Consider the following 24,607-nt stretch of genomic DNA (forward strand, 5'->3'; position numbering starts at 1 on the left):
CCCCTGGTGCTGAATATTAGAAAAACGTGTTTTTAAAAGTTTGTTTTTTTAAGAATGGCAACACGTAAACTTTAATTTTCGTGAATGGCAACGTTTAGAAAAAAGAGTAATAATCAGATTTGATGGTGTCTCGTATATTAAGATTCCAGTAGAGTTGAGTTGTAGGGATTCTTGTAAAAAAAAGTTACGAGGTGGTTTTAACCGCCCCCTGGTGGTGAACATTGGAAAATACTTGTGTTTGAAAAATTTCGTTTTTCGAAAATGGCAACATGCATTGGTTTACTGTTAAGACATTCGTGGCGCCCCCTATCGAAAGAAAACTTCCATACTTTTTGGACTTATCTTTTTTACCAATTATTTTATGTTGGAATTATTTTTAAAAAAAAAACCGTTGGCAACATAGTTATTTTATGAATGGCAACACGTGAAGTTTATCTTTTTGGGAATGGCAACGTTTAGAGAAATGAGTAACGAACTGATTGTACATCCTGCTGATACCGTTTATCACGAGTAATGTGTCATGACAACGAAGCAGCATAAGCTATTTGGAGATAATATCATGATTCAGTGATTAGAAGTATTGCAATCAGCTCCCTCTGTAGACTGCGTTACCACGTTATAGCCATTCTACTGTATTTTTCTGTTGGAGTAAGGACGCTTGCTGAAATTTGGCGCGATGAAACGTTCAGAAAGAACTTTGTTGCAGTGTGCACCTAAAAAAGCACGACTTGACGATGTTCCTGTTAAAGAACCGAAAATTACTTTGGAGTGCCTTCCGAATACAATGTTTCATCTTGGTGGTGACATTTTTTCCACAGTGAATACGTTTTTGGGACATACACGGATCCATATACGACGGTATATTTCTGATGAAGAAAGAGGTCTTCTTCCAACCACGGACGGTGTTTCCCTTTCTGCAATGGTTTGGCATAAATTTACTTACGAATTGCTCTCCCCATCCTCTATGCCGGATATGCTTGTGATAATGAGGGATCTGTGTGTTTCCAGAGTACAGAAGGATGAAAATTCAGCGTGAGACTTCAAAGAATGTTTGAAAAGAAAAACGGGTGTTTACACTTTGTACACGAGTTCGTTGATCTCAACGAGGAACAGATCACGAAGTTCTCCCGGGGTCTTTCGTGTTGGATAACTTGGTTTTTCCATGTTGGCACCAATATGTATAAACTAAAAAAATAAAATCTTTGACCCCATTTTTTGCAAGGTAAAATGTATCTATTCACTGGACTATATCGGTTTCGAACAATAATGAAAGTTTTTTTTTTTTTTTAAGTCTGCTTTTCAGTCGATTTTTTTACAGATTTAAGGAGATGGTGGGCGTTGTAACTTAATTTTTTTGTTAATTAATATTTTTGCATGAAATTTTGGAAAAATGTATATTTTTTATTGTTAAAAATAGAAAAAAGTTGAAATTAAAAAAAATATATATTTTTTAATAATTTAGTTTAAATTTTCAATTTTTGAAACGTTTAAAAATGTAGCTCGCACATTTGTTAATAATATTATAAATTTTCTCCGTAAGCAGATTTTATAATGTATCATAAAGCATTCTACGCATTCAAATATAGGTCATACCCAAAAGTTTTTTGTTTTTTGAATAATATGTATTATTTGAAGATTTTATACTCGGAAAATTGCACGGTTTTTGCATTTTTGACAAGAAAATATTAATATATATTCCAAAACAAAATAGAAAGCCTAGGTTTATAGCTATATATGTGTCGCATGTTTTACCCAAATTTCTCGGATGTGGAACAGAAGGTAGTGCGCGAGTATCATTTTGATTTATGACATTACGAGAAATAATGCGAACTGAAAAAAAAAAGAAAAAAAAAACAAATTTTGTTAAAAACTTACATTCTATTACTTATAATTATTTATAAATGTTTCTAAAACTACTTCAATCGAATAATCATATAAATTTAGATACTAATAACAATATTTAACTAATTTTTGATTTGTTTGGGTGTCCAGTGACCTTTTTCTGAAGTTGCTGCAAGCTGAATAATATGCTCGGTGAGATGGATCACGTGTCTTTCCATTGTGTCATGATAAGTACTGCAGCTCTGAAGCAAAAGATATTTGCTATGAGTCAATAATGCAGATAGTGCTTTTTCTATAGGAGTACATGATACTGAATGTGGTTATAGATGAGTACATTAGCATTATCAGGATATCCCTGATCAATGTATGCTGAATCGACTTTTTTAACTGTTTGAAATATTATCAAACAAAATATCAGCTGTAAAAAAACATTTTACAATATTTCATTTCCCATTCAAGTGTCTAAGATATAACATATAATAACATTGGGTACATTAAGGTTAAATTTTTGCTGTAAGTCACAGCAACTTTCGACAGGGCCGACGAGAGGCCATGTTAGCTTAGTCCAAAACTAGGAACCCAGCTTGGAATCATAGCATACATTTTTGGCGAAGAGAACCAGTGATCAAACTGCTAAGCCTTGGTGCACTGCGGTCTTGGCTTTAGATGGGAGAGATTAGAACCAATAATATAACTCAAAAGAGTAATAGCGACCAAACTCTATTTTGAAAAAAGTTAAAACTTTCCGAAGTGTGACGTCTCATCTTCAGTTATACTTTTTAAAAGCAACAGTTTTAAAATTACAGAAAATATTTTTAAAAAACATCAAGAAATAGCTGCAGAATAAGGAAACTTTTTCCCTCATTCTGCAGCACAGAAGGGCACAATTCTATTGGAAGCTTTATAAAAACAGGTTAAAATTTACCGGGGCCATAAGTTACCCCTTCTTTTGCAACATTTTTTACATTATTAGTGGCTCTTTTTTTTTCATCACACGTTGTTTTTTGAAAGCTGGCTCATTTTTCTTGACACTCATACATGACGTTTATCTCGTCGTTCAGCAATTCGCTCTGATATTGGGCACACATCACTTTATTTTCAAGAGCTCAAGTTTTAATACTTCCGAAGTTGAAATTGCTAAAACTCGCAATAACAGTTACTTCTAGTCTGTTTTTGGAAACAAGTGTTTCCTTCGGGCAATTGTTCCAAATGACATTATGCAGACTTTCGTTGGCATTTTGTGTCATGCCTGCTACACAACGAGAAAGCAACTCGTTGCTAGCCAGGCGTTGATATATAGGCATAATTTTAGTAAAAACCGTTTCTGAAACTTCCGTCTTCATGGACGTATGTGACTTCGGCTGCTCTTTTCTTGACAAAGACCGCTGATAAAAGCACCAAGATGTCTCGCCTATTGGGCATTTCGTATGTCTTGCGATTTATCTATAGAGGAACAGTGCAATAAAGATGCATAGATAGCCGCTTTCATTCCGTCAACGTCATGTATGTTACCTATAATCGCTTTCCTGTAAAAATTGGCGAGTTTTCGTATCGTTTCTTCTTTCAGTTCCCTCTCCCCCCCCCCCCCCCCCCCCGAAAAGTAACGCCTTTTACACTGCACTCTTTCATTTTTTCCTGAGGGCACTGTCATTTTCATCTGGTGCTCAGCTTCTCGAATTCACACTAATAGGGAACTTCCTTACTCAACTGCTTTTTTTTCGGCTTTTCTCCCCTTCGGCCATAACAGAGGCGGCCCTCTTGCAGAGGCATTTGGCCTCCGTAAGTTCGTCTTCCGCGTATTCGCTGCATCAAATACGCGGAGGAGCGCGCGCCTTATAAAAATTGGCTTTGGATTTGCGGTAGAACTTACCTCAACACAGGCGTCCTAAAGGATACGTACACAAACTTGAATGCGTAAATTAATAGTGAATAAATTATAGTACCATCATATTAATGTAAAGTACCATATATAGCACCATCATCGTATAAATTAAGGCCATCTATAGTTAAACATTATTCCTTGCAATTAGTAAATTAAAAGGCTACCTCATTTCTGATATGAGATAAATAATCATCTTTTATGGTCCTATTTCTGTAATGATTTTCGTTTAGGACTCATTAGAAATGAATCTTACATTTTAGAGCGAAAAAGAAGTGATCGTTTATTTAACATATGTATGTCCAGGGGAAATAATATGAAAATTTTTAATTTGCCAACACTTACCTTATCGTAACTCGGCTCCATATTTGCTCTTTCTACTAATAGAACTGGATTCATATTATTCCAGAAATTTCCTAGGCAATATTCTTGCTCCTCGTCGCAACATCTACAGAAGTGAAATCTCCTAAATGATGAAGCCGCTTTTGTTGTTTTTTTCATGGCTCAATATCGTTTTGTATTCTCACCGTTACTTTTATTTATTGGATATTCTATTAATTTGTCTTTTTGAAGTCGACTGCTTACATCAATAGATTGATTTTGGTAGTCTCAATTAAAATATATATTTCTTCTGCAAAAATTACAAGAATTGCCAATTTTAACTGCGATTATAAAAGAAGGCGCATTTAGAAAATATTTTTTAAGGTTTATTCCAAAATCACGCTTAGAAGTTATGTATGTAAAGTATATACACTATCCTTTTAATTATTGGCATGCTTTATTTTAAGTTAGTTGCAAAAGAAAGTAGCCATTGATTCAAATATTACTTGTAAGTTAGTGCCATGATTTATTCGGCATATGTAATGTTTCCAAACGGAATAATAATTCAAGCGGAACCCTAGGAACAAATTAACTTCGTAAAATCTGCCAAAAATAAGTAGAATATCTCAAAATATTTGTGAACAAATTCTTAGTTTTTTTGATGATGCTGCTGGTTTGGAAGTTTTGCGTGAAAGGAGGTTCAACAGTGTTTTGCATTAGTATGTTAACAATGGATTTTTAATTGTTACTGATAACTGAAATATTTTGTGTTTAAACAATGTATCTGTTGTTGCAAAGAACTTTCTTGCTGGTTGTTTTATTTCACATTTTTGTTGAATTTTGGGCGATTGATTGATGTCTTGTTCATCAGCTAATATGCTATCGTTAAATTGTGCCAGAATACTGTTGACTATCTGGGCAAACTGCAGAATGTTATGCTGATATAGGAGCCGAAGGAGACTTTTCGGAGGAGATTGGGGCCTCGGTGGCCGAGCGGTATTGCTTAGCAACTGCTTGCAAGCAAAGAGGCGCGGGTTCTATTCCCGCCTACTGCCCTGGGTGTTTCTTTGATTTCCTTGTATTGTAATTAATTTAAATTGTGCTATCTGTCTTACGTATCTGAGCAAAAGTCGGACTTCCACCTAAATGTGGCTCAGTCAAACGGAAGCCGCTTATATTAGCTTCAAAAACAAAAAAAAAAAAAACGGTTTAATGCCTTTGTTGTCCATCTCATTGGTTGTTCCAAGGGGCATTCGAAACTACAGGAAACTTTCCCAAACAGAACTATTACCGTAAATCCCATCAAGTGCATTACATTGCGCAAGATCAACTAAAAGATTTGCTGCAGGCTCGTTTGTAGGGAAGCTTCCAATGAAGTCAACTGCAAATCTAAAATACTGCACCTCATTTTTTTTTTTTTAATGACAATTGCGCGGATTTAAAAGGTATCTAGCATAGTGAATTGGTTGACAACGTTTATTTTCTACTTTTAATAGCTTCTCTTCTTCTGCCTGTAATGGCGTCGAAACAAGAGAAAACATTGCGCTATCAGACCCTCATTTTGACATGCCATCACATAATGGTTTTATTACACAAACCAAACTTTGAAGGCTTATCCAGAAAATACCGTTGTCCAGAAGAAATTTTCTGATATCTTTTTCAAAATTATGCTCTTCAAGCAATACAGCCTCTTGCAACGATTCTTCTCCACTTAAAGGGCTATCAAACATAATAAGTCTTCTCTACCTTGCCTCTGCAGGAAACTTTTAACTGTGCTGAAGCCCCTCTCTTCTGCTTTTAATTTGAAATAAATACAGACAACATATTCGTTTATTTTTTACATACTTACTTTTTTTGCATTTGAAATAATAATCTGAAATGTGTCAATTTTGTAACTGTACCCAAAAGCGGGTTGAACCCATTAGCTGCGCAACCAATAGTAAGCACTTGAAAGTGTTCTTATAGTAACGTCCATGCATTTTTGATATTTTTATCATTATCGGTTACTAATGCAGTGACTTTTCCAGCATCAATTTCATTTATGATCTTCATCTACGCACAGGCACTTTGCTGTGTGACGGTGATCCTTTGTTTCAATGGATTTATAGAAGATTTGTGTCAGAGTACTTACAACTCATTTTGGTTGGTTGGTTGGTTTAGCTTTTTTGGCGCAAGAGCCTTAACAGGTTATACTGCGCCAAACGATTGTTAAATAAGGGGGAAAGAGCGGAAAAAGTGAGTCTTATATTAATTAGAATTTTGAAGAAAAAAAAAGCCAAAATAAACACATCGACGAAGTTTTAAATTTTGAACGACGAACCGAAAGGAATAACTGAGAAACAATTTTGATTAATACAATAAATGTTGACAACAAAACAAAGACAAAACAGAAACAAGGACAAACGAACGAACACTAAATTATAGACAAAAAACCTATCTCCTGAACGAAGGGGAACAATTTATGATGAGGTGTGTCCCCAAGCAGTTCCTTCAAAGATGGATGGAACTAGTTGAAGAATTTGTAACGAATATTATTGAAATTAGGACAATGGGAGAGGATATGCAACACTGTCTGATTGGCATTGCATGTGTTGCATATTTGAACCGATTCGCAGCAAAATAGATGTTTGTGAGTGAATCTTGTGTGACCGGCTATTACAACTTGTTTTCTTCTGGTGATCTTTGATGACTTGAAACCTTTTGTTGAGGGCTGGATGGAGTGCAGTTTATTTTGCTTTTTTCCATTCCAGCTCCTATGCCAATAGTTGGAAAGACAGTCGCTAATTGTACTTTTGATGTCCTAGAAAGGAACAAGATCATCGACCTGGGAACTTGCAGCTCTACCCGCTGAGTCAGCCGCCTCATTGCCGGCAATGCCCACGTGGCCAGGGATCCAACAAAAGAGAACTTAGAAATTATTTTGTTTGAGACTATTGTATAAAAAATATGAATGCATTACTAAAGGATGGCTATTGTTGCAGTGAGTGATGGCTTCCACTGAACTCTTTGTAGTCAGTGTAAATCACCCACTGCTTATGATTTGATGAAGATATTGTTTGTAATGCTTTGAAAATTGCGTTTATTTCAGAAGTAAAAACCGAACAAGAAGTATTTAATTTTTGTGATGAAACTTGGTCATCACTTATTACCGCGAAACCGACGTGATCGTTTGATTTTGATCCGTCGGTAAAAATTTCCTTATATTGCCAATAATTCTGTTTCACTGTATAAAAATTTTGTTGATATACGAAATCTGGCCTGGCATATTGCCTTTTTGAAGTTTCTCGAACTCGTGAAGAACAGAAATCGTAACTTCGTTCAATGGTTCGAGAAGTTCTATTGTGTTGAACATATTGAAATCTGGAAATCGAAGTTCAGTGAGCGCCTGTCGCATTCGGATTCCAAATGTTGGGATGACCTAAGGACGATATAGGAGTAAATCGGTATATGAAGGATAAAAAATATTAAGGTGTAAAGGATGATTAGTATTGGGCTTAGACTTTCATTAAATTTTTATTTCAAAACTAAGTCGTCTATTGTCAAGAGAAGGTTCGTGACTAATAATATGCAGGCTATTGATAAGTGAGGTACGAAACGCGCCTGTGCAGATGCGGAAGGCTTGATTGTGTACTGGATACAGAATGTTGAGTACACCTTTGTCTGCAGAACTGTATATTTGGCATCCGTAATCTTAATTTTGAGCGAATTAGAGCCCTGTATATTCGCAACAGAAACTCTGTATCTGCACCCCAGAAACTGTTAGCTAGGAATTTAAGAATATTTAATTTTAATAAACATTTCTTTTTTAGTTGTAGTAAGTGTGGGATAAAATTAAGTTTATTGTCAAATATAAGGCCAAGGAATTTTCCTTGATCTTTAACAGATATGGGTTGTTTTTGATGTGTAGAGTAGGGTTAAGGTGATGACCCCTTCTACGGCAGAAATATATGCAGAGAAGGAAAAACCATTTACCTCCGTCCATTGTGAAACTTTGTATATAGCAGTTTGAAGCTGTCGTTCAACGATACTCATGTCCGATGACGAGAAAGAAATCTGAAAATCATCAGCGAACCTTTGACAGCAAGGGATTTTGTTCGATTAGGCTATTGATGGCTATTAAGAAAAGTACACTTCCCTGGGGTACACTTTCTTGGATGAAGGTATCCGAAAGGACAGACTTGACACGTACACGAAAAGATCGATGCTTAAGAAAATTGGAGATAAATAAGGGCAACCCATACTCTTGTAGGGTTTTGAGGATCCCATATCTCCAGGTACGGTCGTATGCCTTTTCCATATCGAAGAATACTCTCACTAGGTGTTTTCTTTTCAAAATTGCTTCTCTAATCGATGTTTGAAGAAGCAGCAGGTTGTCAATGTTGCATCTGCCGCTCCTGAATCCACTTTGATTTGAAAATAGCAGATAATTCGACTCCAGAATGTACATCAGTCTGGCATTGACCATCCGCTCCATCAATTTACAAAAACAACTTATAAGAGCTATGGGTCTATAGCTCTCCTGTGTGTCTGGAGGTTTATTGGGTTTTAGTATTATAACTATTGTTGTTTGTGTACAGAATGTGGGAAAAGTATGTTCAGTCCAAATTCTATTGAACAGGTGTAGAATATTTTCTAAAGAAGATTGATTTAAATTTTTTAGCATGCTATTGTGAATTTCGTATGGTCCGGGTATGTTGTTTTTGGTTTTTTGTAAGGCTGTGTTGAGCTCTTTTAAAGTAAAATTTGTATTATATGAATCCACAATGTTTGATTGAAAATGAAGTAATTTTTTCTCGTTAACTGATTTGAGAGCAAAAAATTTTAGTTTATAGTTATCCGAATTGGAGCACTCTGCAAATGAGTCCCTAAGCAGTCGGCAACTTCTTTGATCTGAGAAAATTCGAACATTTTTCATAAGAATGGGAGCACAAGATGATTTATAATTTCCAGCGATTTTTTTAAATTTTTCCCTATGTGTCCAAAAGCCTGTTAGTTCCAGAGATGGGCAGATTCGTATTCGTTCCGAATCCGAATTTGATTCACAGTACCTTAAGGTGTCAATCCGAATACGAATACATTCGTTTTCACAAGTGTGAATTCGAATAGATTCATATTTGCAAGTGTGAATCCGAATACGAAATTCGGATTCATACCTATGAATCCGAATCCGAATCTATTCAGATTCTGACCTATGAATCCAAATCATTTCTGATTCACATCTGTGAATACGAATCCATTTGGATTCACACTTGGATTCACTGAAAACTTCAATTCAAAAGCTCAATATAAATAAATAAATGTCTGTCTGTACCTCGCTACAGGTCGAGTTTTGGGTGTTAGTGAATTTCTGAAGAAAAATGACGATATTGTTATGGGTCCAAAAATTTAAAAGTGGAATTCTACCAAAGTAATGTAAATTGAAACTTTTATTTGTTTATATAATTTTACCACAGATAATTTTACAACAGATTATTCACGTGATGTTTCAATCTGATGTTGCTGTTAACACTATTGTGTATGTGAGAATCTTATGAAATCAGTTTTGAATTCATAAACCCTTGATGGAATGAACACACCCGTCCCTTGGCAACGCAAAATGTTGTGATATCTACTCTTTTTTCCCCGCATTTTCTGTTTTTCGTGAAACATTTGGTTAGTAACTCACTAGTAAATAATGAAAACGCTTACTTGATTGAAAGGTTGATAAACTTGGTCATAATACAAATTTGTTAAACAAGTGCCCATACTTGGGACAGTGCTCTTAGTTTTGAGGGCTGGTACACCTGTTGGTACTTCTCCAGTAAGGAATAAATGGTGTTACATAATAAATTAATAGTTTTCTTATGAGGCAATGTGAGTTGAACTTTGATGTATCAGTTTTATGGGTTATTTTTATGAGTTTGAAAATTTCAAAAAAAAAAAAGGTTTTTAAGTATGGAAATAATTTTGGTTACCTACGCTAGCTGAGCAGCATTAGTTTGAATTCGTTTCACAATTCATCACGATTATGTACCTGTGTCTCTTTTGGGCAAATTCATTTGCACCCAACTAATTCAGTTGAACATATTTATTCATAGATTTGAAAAATTGCAAATATGTTCCACACTTGGGACACTGTTCCAAGTTAAGGCATTAAACCATAAATAGTGTGTATAAAGAATATTGAGGAAAAAAACTGCATAATTGTATTAATAAAAGCGTATGGATACAAAATTTTATAAATTCAGTGATATTTTGATGACAATAAATATGTCATACCATAACAGGACAGAAAAAATAAATAAAATTGAAACTATTCATGAACAAAAAACGTTTTTCCAAAAAAAGTCATTTGTTACGTCTACAAATGAAAATGAGTCTCTAAGTATAGATCAGGCTGAAGTGAATTTAACGTTACTATGAAGGAATGAAAAGGAATGTGAAATAAGGAACATTAAAAGCTAAAAATAAACTACTAATAATTATTTGGGTTTATCAATTGCTTTTATGTTTCCAAGAGGGCAAATCTACACACTTATACCTTGTCTTGAAGGGACGTAGTAAAGCACATCCTGAAAAATAGAATACTTCGTTCGAATGGAAAACGTATGATTAATATAGTACTCGAGGTAATAGTTCAAAACTGTCGCAAGTATGGGCACTTGACTGCACAAAAAATTAGCGGAAATGTGTACCGTTTATGACCAATCATGATTTTTAACTTTTTATGGACGTCTAAAACCTGGGTCCAGTCGTATTCGACTTGGGGCTCCAAATAGTAGGAAGTTCATTTTCGGGTCAATTACTTAGTTTGACGCCAATAAATATACTTTCAAAAACTCGCTAACACCCAAACCTCGAACTGTAGCAAGGTACAAACAAACATTTATTTAGTTATATTGGCCTTTTAAATTGTATTTTTCAGGGAATCCAAGTGTGAATCCAAATGGATTCGTATTCACAGATGTGAATCAGAAATGATTTGGATTCATAGATCTGAATCTGAATAGATTCGGATTTATAGGTATGAATCCGAATTTCGTATTCGAATTCACACTTGCAAATATGAATCTATTCGAATTCACACTTGTGAATATGAATGTATTCGTATTCGGATTGACACGTTAAGGTGCTGTGAATCAAATTCGGATTCGGATTTACGAATACTAATCTGCCCATCTCTGCTTAGTTCATGCCTGGTAGGAACTTTATACGAGGGCCGTATCTGTCTAAAGAGATCTCGCCAATAAAAATGATCAGTCAATGATAATGGCAAGTTTGAAGAGCAGCCAGATGCGGAAACTTTTGTGTGAACTCAAATTAGGTGATAAAAAACCATCTATTAGGCAAATGAAGGAGCTTTCATGAAGTTCGGTTAAAAACGAATTTTTAAAAACAATTTCGTTTTAACGTTTAGCAAAACATTCTCAGAATTATCGGAGCTATCCATTTTAGCTGATGAAACTCATGAAATAAAAATAGGACCATCAGTTTGCAAAATTTCAGAATCACTAAAGATCAGCGATTAAGAACATCCTACTCAAATATCAACTTTGCAAAACCAACTTGAACATTTAATCTTACAAGTTTCTGAATTAACTTCAATGGTATCTTTTGGAGCTCTATATTTGTTCCTCGTTGGTGGAGCTATAATTAAATCAGACACTGTGCTAAGCCGGGCCTCCGCGATTCTTCTTTGAGTAGGCCTGGAACAGATGCCAAAACCACTAAGCGGTGGTTGTTTTTCGCCGCACTCAATGTTTACGCTCTCTCGTATCGCTTGCTCAAACGTTTGAGATTTTTTTGTATTTACCTTTGCGTTAATTGACTCGCATTTATAATTTAACCACGATCGGTGTATATTTATTTATTTAAGAGTTAAAAGTGCTTTTTTGTGATACAAATCAGTGTTTACCAGGGAGCACCACGAGGAGGTGTGGTTGGACTTAGCGTCACAAAAAAAAAAAAAAATATCCCCCCCCTTTTTTTTTTTTTTTTTGTTTTGTTTCATGGGTTAGACCTTCATGTTGTATCTTCTAAACTGATACAACATGAAGGTCTAACCCATAATAATTAAAGCGTATCTGTTAATAACCGCAGCTTGTTTTAAAGATTATTGCACTAACCAAATGAAACTTCTGTTTCTTTTTGCCTTCCCTTAATTTAGCATTAGTTTTGAATAATTGATCAAAAATATGTTAATGAAAATAAATACAAATTTTTTGCCCTGTTCTTCCTTTGTTCTGTTGTATGTTTCACATTCCTGTAATGTCTATAAATGAGGAATTTTGTGCAACATGATTTTTGTCAACATTGTTCTTGTCTTTTATTTTCAGGGTGGAGAAAATTTTCATCGCTTGATAAAATAAATTGAAAAATTTTTGAAACTTGTCACAAATATTTTCACAATATCTGAATCTGGATAAGTCAGTTTACTTCTATCTATATCAAGCAAATATTCTTTTGTCATAGAATTTGTTACTTCAAATAATAACTCTTTTGACCCTGCTAATAAGTATCTCCTTGATGTGAAATGACATTACAGTGCAGCGATGTAACACTGCACTGTAAATGAGGTTTTAATTTATGAACAGTGTATCCAGAAAGGTAAATATAGAGAGGTACCCATCGAGACTCCCCGCCCTGCTCCACCCGAAAGCTTTTCAGGGAACTAGCGAAAGCTAGGGAGTCTCTCGTCGTCTAACCACAAGTATGATGCCAGCCAGCGATCCGGCTGTGTTCCTCTGTTCATTGAGTGACATACAAGAGCTACCGGTCGGAACGGTAGTGTAATAAAACAGAAACTCTTGGTTAAATGAAATATTTACAAAACATTGCCAGCCGCTATGCTGGCGGGTGCTGGGAATTGACACTGCCTACAAGTAGGGATTACATATCCGGTCCCAACTCCGGGTAACTAGGCTCAGTCTTCATCTGTCGGCTGTCCTCAGTGTTGTCAAATCTGGGTCTTCATCTGTCACGTTCGAGGTTGTCAAGATCAGGGTCGTCAAAATCGGGGTCGTCAAAATCGGGATCGTCAAAATCGGGGTCGTCAATAATCTGTTGAGATGTCCTGCTGGAAAAAAGGGGAGGCAGTAAGTGCTCTTTTAATGGCATTGCAATACTTGATAAAATCTGCATTACAGAGGTTACCGCTAGTGTCCAACCCTGGAGGGACTCTGCCGCCTGTGGAAGTTCTGCAGTTATTTGTTATATAGCAATTATTTAAGTAGTGGTCTATTGTTCCGAGTGTGTCGCATATTGTGCTCATCGAATTTTGAATAATTTTGAACCTGCTTAAGTAGGCGGTGGTCTTAAAATGTTCCGATATTATTTGGTTTGCAATAGGACCTGAGATTTTACATTTGGGGATTTTATTAATGAAACGATAAGTTCCTCTTCCGTTTGCAGCGTTGTCCCAGTCGTTTTGCCATCTAGCTAGAGCCCTCTGTAAAGCAAAATGCCTAAATTTTTGCCTCGAGATGTTAAGAGGCGTATATTCAGTCAAAGTCGTTGCAGCCTTTGCCTCAGCATCTGCCCTTTCATTTCCCATCCAGCCGACGTGAGCTTTAATCCAATGGAAAAAGATTTTGTAACCAGAATTTACTAGAATTTTGTAAGCAGTTCGAGTTTGAGATTTAAGGGGAGAAAGTCCTTGACTAGGATTAGATAGGGAAAGCAGAGATGCTCTACTGTCTGAACTGTGGCACCTTTTCTGAATTTATTTGCGAAAATAAGGGCTTGTTCGATTGCTTTCATCTCTGCTTGAAAAACGGTGTTGTAGTTGGCTAGTTTTTGCCTGTAGGATGAGACCAGGCTGTCGTAGTAATACACTACAAAGGACAGACCTGTTGCATCATCAAGGTGGGAGCCATCAGTATACATACTGTACTCTTGAAATGGCTCCGGGGGGGCTTGATCGAAGTCTATTAAAGAGATGTCAGTTTGATGGGTGTCCCATTGTTCCATCTCCAAAGAATCCGGGGTGATAGATATATCATTAAGTAACAATTCATTTAAAAAATTCTGTTTTAAATCAAGAAAAGTGAGTCTGCTCTCCATCAAGTGGAGCAGGGGAATGCGACCAGAAAGGATATATAGTACTTCGGTGGAGGTAGTTCTATAGCAGCCAGTTATAGCTATTAGCCAAGATCTGATGCTGTTATTTAACTTAGTTTTTAACCTTTTTAGTTCTAGAGTTCTGTGTCCCCACGCCCCATATCCATATAGTACTATTGGGATCACTACTGTTGTAAGTAATCTGTTTAAAAGATTTATCCTGTCTGTGTAGCCTAATTTATATATTAGGTTTTTAAATTTTATAAGGAGTATATCAGTTTTATTTCTTTTAGTTTTAAAGTTATTGTCAAAGTTTAGTTTTTTGTCCAGGGTTAGTCCCAGGTACGTAATCTCATTTTTCTTCTTGATACTCTTATTATTTATCTTAAATGATGGAGAATGTTTTGAGGAAGGAGAGGCGGGGAGGATTAGGGCCTCAGTCTTTTCTTCATTGATTTCTAGTTTATTTAGTTTGCACCAGCGAATTATCTCGTTTATTCCGTTGTTGGTAGCCTGTTGCAAGTTTTTAAATGAGTTTGCTTGGGCTACCAGTAGGATGTCATCTGCATAGCATAGTATGTTTGTATCTGGGATGTTGTAGGAGCTTAAGAGGTCTGCTATTAGCGTGTTCCAGTAGACTGGACCGCTGTTGGACCCCTGTGGGCAACCTTTATTTAGATGTTTTGTGTAGGTGGGCTTTCCTATTGCATTAATATATGAGATGGTGCGTTCTCTAAAAAAGTCTATGATTAAGTTTAATAGGTTCTGTGGCAAGTTGCTTTCTTCAAGAACTTGAATTAATTTTGGCCACCATACGTTATCAAATGCTCCTTTTACATCAATCTTTATTAAAACCGAGTGTTTATTTTCGGCTTTATTTTCTCTGAGTTGTTTAATTAGGTTTCGGAAAGCCTCCTCCGTACCTCTCCCTCTCGTGAATCCATATTGATTTGGAGGAATTTGGTTGTTAAGCTTTTGGTGATGAATTATCCTGTTTGATATTAATTTATCTAGTACTTTACCTAGTGTGTTAAGGAGGGAAATCGGACGATATTTATCGTTTGGCTTTCCCTGCTCATCGGTTTTGTTAATTAAGATAACTCTAGCCCTCTTCCATGCTGTGGGGAAAGTCCCCAGGTCGAGGCATTTATTATATAGGTTTGTTAATTTTTTGTTGTGCTTTCGCTCTATTTCTTTAATCATTTCATTTGAGATGTTGTCGGGGCCACTAGCTTTTTTATTTTTAAAGGATCTTATAATTAATTTTATTTCATTTTGAGTGAAGGGTTTATCTAGGTAAGTATTTATCTTTGGTGTTCTATTACGTATGGTTTTATGTTCTTCTGTGTCAGTAGCACAGTTATCCTCTTTGAAAATGTCGTCTATTATTTCGGTAATTCTTAGATCATTATCTTTGTTTTCAGTATTGAGAATGGTGGTCTTTTTACGGATTTTAGAATTTGCAATTTTATAGGGTAGCACGAAAGGGTCCCCTTTATTACTTTCAATAAAATTTTTCCAAGAGGCACGCTTGTAATGATTGATTAATTTCTTATATTTCGCACGCTGTTTTTGGTACCCTGTTAGAATATTATGGCGATTTGGGTTGTCTATTTTAAGAGCATTCTGATACTTACGTCTTAGTGCTCGGGTCTTTTTACGACTTATGTTTAGCTCGATATTCCACCAATTATTACTAGTTTTCCTGTCGTGTTCTTTTGTTAGCCGCTCTATTACTATCTTTTCTAGGTTGTTGTTAAAAGTGTTAACTATTGTATTAAGTTTGTCTGGGCTATTACAGCTAATGAGATCTTTATCTAAGTTTTCGAATAGCTTAGAATGTTTAGTGACCAATTTTTCTATTTTAATCTTACTTTTACTTATGAACTTAATTTTGTCTATTGTAGTATGAAGTTTAATTTGGAATTTTAACAAGCAATGGTCGCTAAAGGTCTCTTCGCTGCTAACCTCCCAGTCATTAATTATATTCTTAATATTATTAGAGCATAAGGTTAAATCTATCCAACTTCTACCCACTGAGGATAGATAAGTTGGAGGGCTATCAGTAGTATTCAAGACATAGATGTTGTTATTATTTAGTAGATCAATGATTAATTCGCTTTTATTGTCAGCCTGGGGTGCTCCCCAAAGTGGGTGACATGAGTTAAAATCTCCTCCGATGATAAAACTATTTACTGTTAAAGTTAAGGTCTGTAGGTCGTAGAGAGTTTGCCTGGCTATTTCGGGGTCTCTATCTATATAAACCGATATAAAGATTATCTCATAATTAATTATTTTAGTTTTAATTGGTAGAATATCTCTTTTTTGCGTGATAACTGTTATGTTTAATCCAGGGTCTGTCACGATTATGGCAACTCTCCCATCATCGGAGAAGTACTTCGACCACGCTAGTGGGACATTTTGCAATTTGTTTTCTTGAATTAGAGGTTCTTGTAAGAGTATGATATCTGGGAGTGTAGAGAAGTTCGACTGGGAGCTCAGTGCTTCGAGAGCCTTTCTGCAATGGTTAACATTAATTTGAAAAACGTTTAAGTTAGAAATGATAATCTATAGAGTCTTTAATTTTGTCTATGTGGAAATGGTAGATGGGGCAATCGGGACTGATAGGCTCGTGCATGACGTCAAGGTCGCATTTTTCATCTTTATTTGCTGTTCCACAGTTGGTGCAGTATGGAGTTTCAGCTTTGCACTCAGCCCTCGTATGATTACGGGAGCATTTTGTGCAAAGCTGATCCTTAGCTCTACAATTAGTACTAATGTGGCCGAATTGTAGGCAGTGATGGCACCTGCGGGGTTTCAGGTATTCCATCACCTTAAATACCTTCCAATTCGCCGTTATTTTTTTCCTTCTATTATTTATCAATTTGTGGTAATTTAAACCGTTTACCTCGAAGACAGAGTGAAATTCCCCCTCTGTCTTCGCCTTGAATTTAAATTTGAAAACCCCCTCCCCAGAATCGGAGTTTAAATCCTCCACCAACTGTGGGATGTCTTCTTCAGTGGTGTTGTATACTATTATTCTTGGTTTTAGTACGATGGGACGTTTTATGTGGAAAATATTATTTAGTGCATCTATCTTTTTGAACTCTTCAATTAGCTTATCTATATCTTCGGGGGATTTCCCCTCGACTACTAGATTGTTGTTCTTACTTTTGCGTACATTTGAAATATTTATATTTTTTGTCCCTATGTTTGAGATTCTTTCTAAGAGCCAGCTCGGCATGTTCGGCTCCCAAAACCCCCTGCTGGTCGGAGATAACGACCATCCTATGCCTAATTGGGACGGGTCTGTCGTCTCTAGGCTTTGCAGCCTCAGCAAACGACCGTGGGGGGGGGGGGGGAGCCATAGGCAAAGGAGGCTGTGGGGGGGGAGACACAGGGGGGGCAGACTTCAATTTTTCTATCTCTGCTTTTGCCTGTTGGTATTTGGCAGCAAGTACCATGAGTTGGGTGAACATGCCTTCAACGTTATATGAAACGTGATTAAAGGTTTCCCTGTTCATCTTCTTGTTGATTTTGCAATTACTAATATGGTCTAAGATCTCTCCTCTAAAGATTGATCCCCTCACTACTTCTTCACAATTGAGAAGGTTAGGGTTGGTAGGGGGGGTATCCTTGATTTCTGCTTGAACCCTAAGGGCCTCCGCCAATCTAAGTGCCGCCTGATTCCCTATCATTTCAAGTATTCCCGAGGCGAACGTGGAATCAAGGTCGGTAAAAGCATCTGCGCTTTGGCCCGAAGGCGAACTCACAAGATCTTTATTCATATTGTTGTACTAGTCATAAAAAATACCACGGATCCTTCCAGGGATATCCACGCCCGCTACATGGGTCCTCAAGACTTTCTAACGTGAAAAGCTGAACCGCCGTGACTTCCGCTAACAGAGGAGTGGGAGGAAAGAGGAATACGTACCCAAATTGGGCACGGCCAAATGAAGGGCACCGAAGTGTTCCCTCACCCGGGGATTTCTCGCATTCCTCCATCCTCCCCCTTCCCTCTGATAGAGCTGACGAACTAGCCAAGGTCCGCCTGATTTAGAACAAATCAGGAAAGTCAATGACCCGCCTACACTCAAATCAGCAAGGCCCTGAAAAAAGGGCTGCCCTATGGGCAAAAGCTGCCTGCCGAGAAAAAGGGGGGGGGGGGAATGAAAGTCACGGCAAAGCAAAAAACCCCTCCCTAAACTGTTACAATTAAACGGAAAAAAAAATAAAATAAATGGGGAACAAAATAAACCTAGCACATCCTACCACTAAAGTTCTCTGTACTTTAAAAAAAAAAACTCGTTTAATCAAAAAATAACTAAGAGCTGAAAAAAAAAAATATAGCTATAGAATCTATGACAAGAGTAAAAAAAAAGGGAAAAAAAAACAGTTAAGTCCCTAACAAAAAACAAAACAGTTAAGTCCCTACAAAAAAAAAACAGTTAAGTCCCTACAAAAAAAAAACAAATCAGTTAAGTCCCTAAAAAAACGTTTAAGTCCCTAAAAAACAGTTGAGTCCCTATCAAAAAAAAAAAAAAAAAAACAGAGAACACCCTAGCACGGCAGCCCCTAGAAGGCTTCGGCTGAAAAAAAAAACTAACCAGCGGCCTGTCAAAGAGCAGCCCTCGGCCCGGTCGTAGGTCCCGATTGACCCCCACCGCCGCAGGTACGGGCCAACTGCCGAAGCAGTCCCGACGCGAGGCGGTGACGAGTAGTCTTTCGGTCCCTCTTACCAAGCCTACTCTGCCCGTCTCCTCACCAACTGGGGAAGAAAGGGAGGGAGACTTCATCTTAAGGATGTAGCCTTAGTGTGACTAGACCCGCGCTTGTGCGCAATAAGGCGGGAATCCCTACACGGAATTTCAGAGGTCCCCTCACTGTCAAGTTCGAGCGACTGAGGCGCGCAGAGCGAAATCAATGCGGCCCCCAGAACCAGTACTCGTCGTTACAGCAAGGAGGACAACCTTCCTTCCGTCCTACAAACCCTACGGGTGAAAAACACCGTGATGGGTCTAGTCACGGGGAGCCCTAACGGGGTCTGTCGTGATTGCCCTGATGACAGTCTCAGAAACTGACAGACCCGGGAAACAGCTAAGGGTTGAGAAAGATTTAGTACGGGTTCACCGGCCGAAGCCAGTTAGCAAGGCTACTGAGTTGTTCACGGGTAGAGTTACTATGCTCATCCGTTCCCCTCTCTGTATATGCCTTACTCCCTCGAGCAGAAGGAAGGAACCGCCCTGCCAAGGCAAGGCCGTCCTTCGAACCCCTGATTCAACAGCTACGAGACACGAGGTCTCATCGCCGTATCCTCCTGGGCATCTGCTCTCTCAAGCCCCCGCGGCACGACAAGCCACTTTCTCGATGCGGGGAAAATATAGAGAGGTATTAATTTTCTTCAGTCATGTCACAAAAGTCAGCACCTTTTATGAAAACATCAATCATTTCTACCGGTGTATCTTTTTTCAGAAAACTAACGCAAAATCAAAGGAAAATCGCCACATTCTTTTGAAGGCAATTTCAGTAAGCTGTTTTTTTTTTTTTTTTTTTTTTTTGAGCTTGCAAAAGAGAAATACTGCATTTTACACCATATAACTGGCAATATTGACGAAACCGAGCTTCCAAACGGTCAGTTTGGTACTTTCCAGTTAAAACATAACTATCAGAGAGTAATGTCAGTTGATGAATTATTATTTCTCCGATAGTTTTTATGATATGTTCAAATGAACAAAACCCCCCCGTGTCCGTTTACCTTGTCGTGGTGGGGGGACTTGCGGTGTGGTGAGTTCGGGGCGAGTTCTTGGGAAGAGTAGTGAACCCCCAGTTGCTCAAACAGAATATCGGCGGGAAGGGACTTTTTGTTCCCTTCCTTCCCTCATCACACTTACCAAATTCGGACAAAAACCCCTAAGCCAAGGTGTCTCTACCGTGCCCGTGGCTGCGTGGTACCGGGGGTAGTCGGTGCCTCAAATGGTTGACGTCAGGGATAGCAGGCGAACGCTGGTGTAAAAGCCTTACCCCTGTGCAGGGAGGCTACACAGGGGCTAGACCCCAGTTTTTCCCCCTCAGTTCCCAGGTTAATCCATGGATGACAACATAAGAAATACCTCTACCCCTCGTGGGGAGCGTCAGAATGAATCGCTTATATCTGCAAAAAAATTTATTATCAAAAGGAATGAAAATCTAACATTCGCTGCTGTATCCCCATTCTTAATTAACAAGGCATTAATAAATCTTATCGGCGAGTTCCAATCTGTAAAAAAGCTACGAACTGGCGAACTATTAGTTGAAATTAAACATCCTAAACAAGTTCAACCTATTCTAGCTATCAAACAACTAGGCCCATATCTATGTACAGTTACAGCTCACTCAACTTTAAACTATTCTCGGGGAGTTATTTCAGAGCCAGACCTTCTATTTACATCAGAGAAGGAAATTCTAGAAGAAATGAAAGATCAACACGTAAGTGAAGTGAAGAGGATCACTATTAAACGCTATGGCGAAATGCAGAATATTAAACATATCATTCTGACTTTTAGTACGCCTATCCTCCCTTCACGTGTCAAAGCTGGTTATCTCTCCTGCCCTGTTAGACCATATATTCCTAACCCGCTACGGTGCTTTAAGTGCCAGCGCTTTGGGCATTCCAGACTGTCATGCCGTGGTGCAGAAACTTGTGCCAGGTGCGCTGAGCCCGGCCACGACAGCAGTCAATGCAAAAAGGAATATAAATGTGTCAGCTGCAAAGGAGATCACACCCGTCCTACTCTAGAAAATGTCCAAACTGGCTCTCCGAAAAGGAAATACAAGTAATCAAAACCACTCAGAACATATCATATCCAGATGCCAGAAAAATTGTCCAGTCTCGTACGCCTTCAGCCGGACTTTCATATGCTGCAGCAGTAAGAAAAGTATTCAATTCTACCAGCACACAAACAGATCCTCAAATTATTAATACCATAACCAGCACTAAATCAAAAAATAAACAGCTCAATACCCCTAAGCCTCCACAAAAAAAAAATTGTAACGAAACTAATATATTAAGTACACAAATCCCGAGTACAAGTAACCCATCTACAGTAATTTCAAAAAAACCAACTGATCAAAAACAAAACAAAACTGTGGAAAAAAAGAAAATTATTCAAACGCGCGCAAAAATTGGGGTAGTCTCTAAAACAGAGGCTCCCAAAATTTTATAATTTTAAAAAAGAGGACTTTTTATTTTCTAGCAAGAAAGTAAAATTAACCAAGTCCCAAATTGAAAAACTTCAACAACCTCCTCCCCAAGAGGAGGACGAGGATGTCGAATTCGAAGACCTTCCGCCATCCGACGATGAAGGATGGACGAACCATCCTTCTTCGTGAGCTGCTTTTTCTTCTGGCCGTTTCTCCTTTCTTTTCTCTTTTATGGCCCTGAGTATTCTTTCTTGGAATTGTCGGAGTTACTCGCATAACGTCACGGACATCAAAGTTCTTGTCGAATATAACCAACCGGTCATACTTTGTCTGCAAGAAACATTTCTGTCCCCTGCAGATAGACCGAGGTTGAAAGGTTTTGACATATACCGCAAGGACTGCTTGTCAGGAGACCGTCGTTGTGCAGGAGTGGCATTGCTAATCAACAATGATTATGCATCTAGCCAGCTCAATGTCAACACATCCCTGCAAGCAGTAGCTGCGCGCGTTCACCTTCACTCGCTGTTCACAGTTTGTTCTGCTTTATTTCTACACCGGCCTTCGATGACCCCAACATTTGGGGTCCGAATGCGTCGGGTACTCTCAGACCTGCAGCTATCAGATTTCAAAACCGTCAACACAATAAACCTAATTGAACCATGGTGCGAAGTCATACCTTCTATAATTAATGATTTATCAGAATTCCCAAAACAAACTACTGCAGATACAGTTTATCAACAAGTCTTTAATGAGATCAAAAGCAAGTATTCTGGTTACAAACACATTTTTACTGACGGATCAAAAGCAAACAATCTCGTCGGCTTTTCCACAATAATTAATGATCAAGTTACGGCAGAAAAACTAAACACATCTTGCTCGGTATTTACTGCAGAAATAAAAGCTATATTTTCATCTCTAGAATCAATTGCCCAATCCGTTTATAGAAAGTGGGTGATATTCACTGACTCAAAGAGTTCAGTGGAAGCCATCACTCATTGCAATAATAACAGCCATCCTATAGTCATCCAATCATATCTTTTATACAAAAACCTTATGCAAAATAATTTTCGTGTTCTTTTTTGTTGGATCCCTGGTCATGTAGGCATTGCAGGCAATGAGGCAGCCGACTCAGCTGCCAGAGCTGCAAGTATCCTGGTCGATAATAGTGTCCCTTTCGATGACATCAAAAACGCCGTCGTTGTAAGCCTCAACACGTATTGGCAGGGGACGTGGAATTCAGAAATCGGAAATAAATTACATTCGATCCAGCCCTCCACTAGAGGTTTTGGATCATTAAATATCACCAGGAGAGAACAAGTCTTATTAGCTCGACTTCACATTGGACATACCAGATTCACCCACAAATATCTCTTAAGTCATGAACCAGTTCCAACATGCATTACATGTGACGTAAATCAGACAGTGTTGCACATTTTATGCAACTGCCCAAATTTTAATCTAATTCGTTACAAATATTTTAATAATTTCAACCCATCTTTGCCCCCCCGTGTCCGTTTACCTTGTCGTGGTGGGGGGGCTTGCGGTGTGGTGAGTTCGGGGCGAGTTCTTGGGAGGAGTCGTGAACCCCCAGTTGCTCAAACAGAATATCGGCGGGAGGGGATTTTTTTCCCTTCCTTCCCTCATCACACTTACCAAATTCGGACGAAAACCCCTAAGCCAAGGTGTGTCAACCGTGCCTATGGCTGCGTGGTACCGGGGGTAGTCGGTGCCTCAAACGGGAGGCTTCAGGGATAGCAGGCGAACCCTGTCGTACGCAGCCTTACCTCTGTGTAGGGGGGCTACACAGGGGCTAGACCCCACTTTTCCCCCTAGTTCTCTGGTTTTTTTATGGATATAAACACTAAGAACACCTCTCCCCCTTGTGGGGAGCGTCAGACTATATTCGAGCTTAGCAAAATTCTTTATAATTAAACGAAGCGACCCAAATTTAAATTTTACAAAAATATCTCCCTTTGTCATCAATAAAGCCTTAAGTCATCAGATAGGTGAATTTCAAACTGTTAAAAAATTACGAAATGGTGAACTTTTAGTCGAAATTAAAGATACCCAACAAGTTTCAAAAATAATGTCAATAAAACAAATTGGATCATACCTAGTCACTGTCTCAGAACATTCAACACTAAATTTTTCACGCGGAATAATTTCTGAACCTGATCTTCTCTATACCTCAGAAAGTGAAATATTACAGGAAATGAAAGACCAACACGTGAGTGGAGTTAAAAGGATCTCCATCAAACGTAACGGCGAGATGATAAACACAAAACACATTATTTTAACATTCAGTACACCCGTCCTCCCGCATCGTATTAAAGCCGGCTATCTCTCTTGTCCAGTTCGCCCTTATATTCCAAATCCGCTCCGGTGTTTCAAATGCCAGCGATTTGGACATTCAAAACTTTCGTGCCGTGGTACTGAAACCTGTGCCAGATGTGCAGAGCCCGGTCACGATAGCAATAACTGCTCTAAAACATACAAATGCGTTAACTGTAAAGGGGATCACCCTTCATATTCCAGATCTTGCTCCAAATGGCTATCAGAAAAAGAAATCCAGGTTATTAAAACAACCCAAAAAATTTCTTATCCAGAAGCAAGAAAATTAGTCGACTCTCGCACACCCACAGTAGGAATTTCCTACTCTGCAGCAGTAAAAAAGATCTTAAAATCAGCAAGTACTCAGACAGAAACACAAACTGTTAATAATAACACTTCGCTAAACTCCACAACACAGACAAATAAACAAACCTCTTCCTCTAGCAGTAAAACCAATGTAAGTAAAACACAAATCAAAAAATCCACCAATGCAAATATGAATAACACTGCTGTTGAACCATCTAAGAAAACTGTCGAAAAAAAGAAAATTCTCGCACGCGCAAAACTTGGGGTATCCTCCAAACAGAGACCCCCAAAACATTACAATTTTAAAAAGGAGGACTTCTTGCTTACCAGCAAGAAGGTTAAGCTAACAAAATCTCCTCCTCTTCCCTCTGACGAAGAAGTCAAGGACATTGAGTTTGAGGAAACTCCCCCAACCGATGATGAAGGTTGGGTGGAGGATCTTCCTGCCTCTTGATGTGCTTCTCTCTCTTTGGCCGTTTTTCCTCTTCTTTCTTCTTCATGGCCCTGAATATTCTCTCTTGGAATTGTCAGAGTTACTCGCATAATGTCACAGACATCAAATATCTTGTCGAATATCACCAACCGGCCATATTCTGTTTGCAGGAAACATTCCTGTCGCCTGTTGATAAACCGAGGTTGAAAGGTTTTGACATATACCGCAAGGACTGCTTGTCAGGTGACCGTCGTTGTGGAGGAGTGGCATTGCTAATC

The sequence above is a fragment of the Uloborus diversus genome, chromosome 9 (genome assembly GCF_026930045.1).
Source record: "Uloborus diversus isolate 005 chromosome 9, Udiv.v.3.1, whole genome shotgun sequence".
Classification (NCBI taxonomy): domain Eukaryota; kingdom Metazoa; phylum Arthropoda; class Arachnida; order Araneae; family Uloboridae; genus Uloborus; species Uloborus diversus.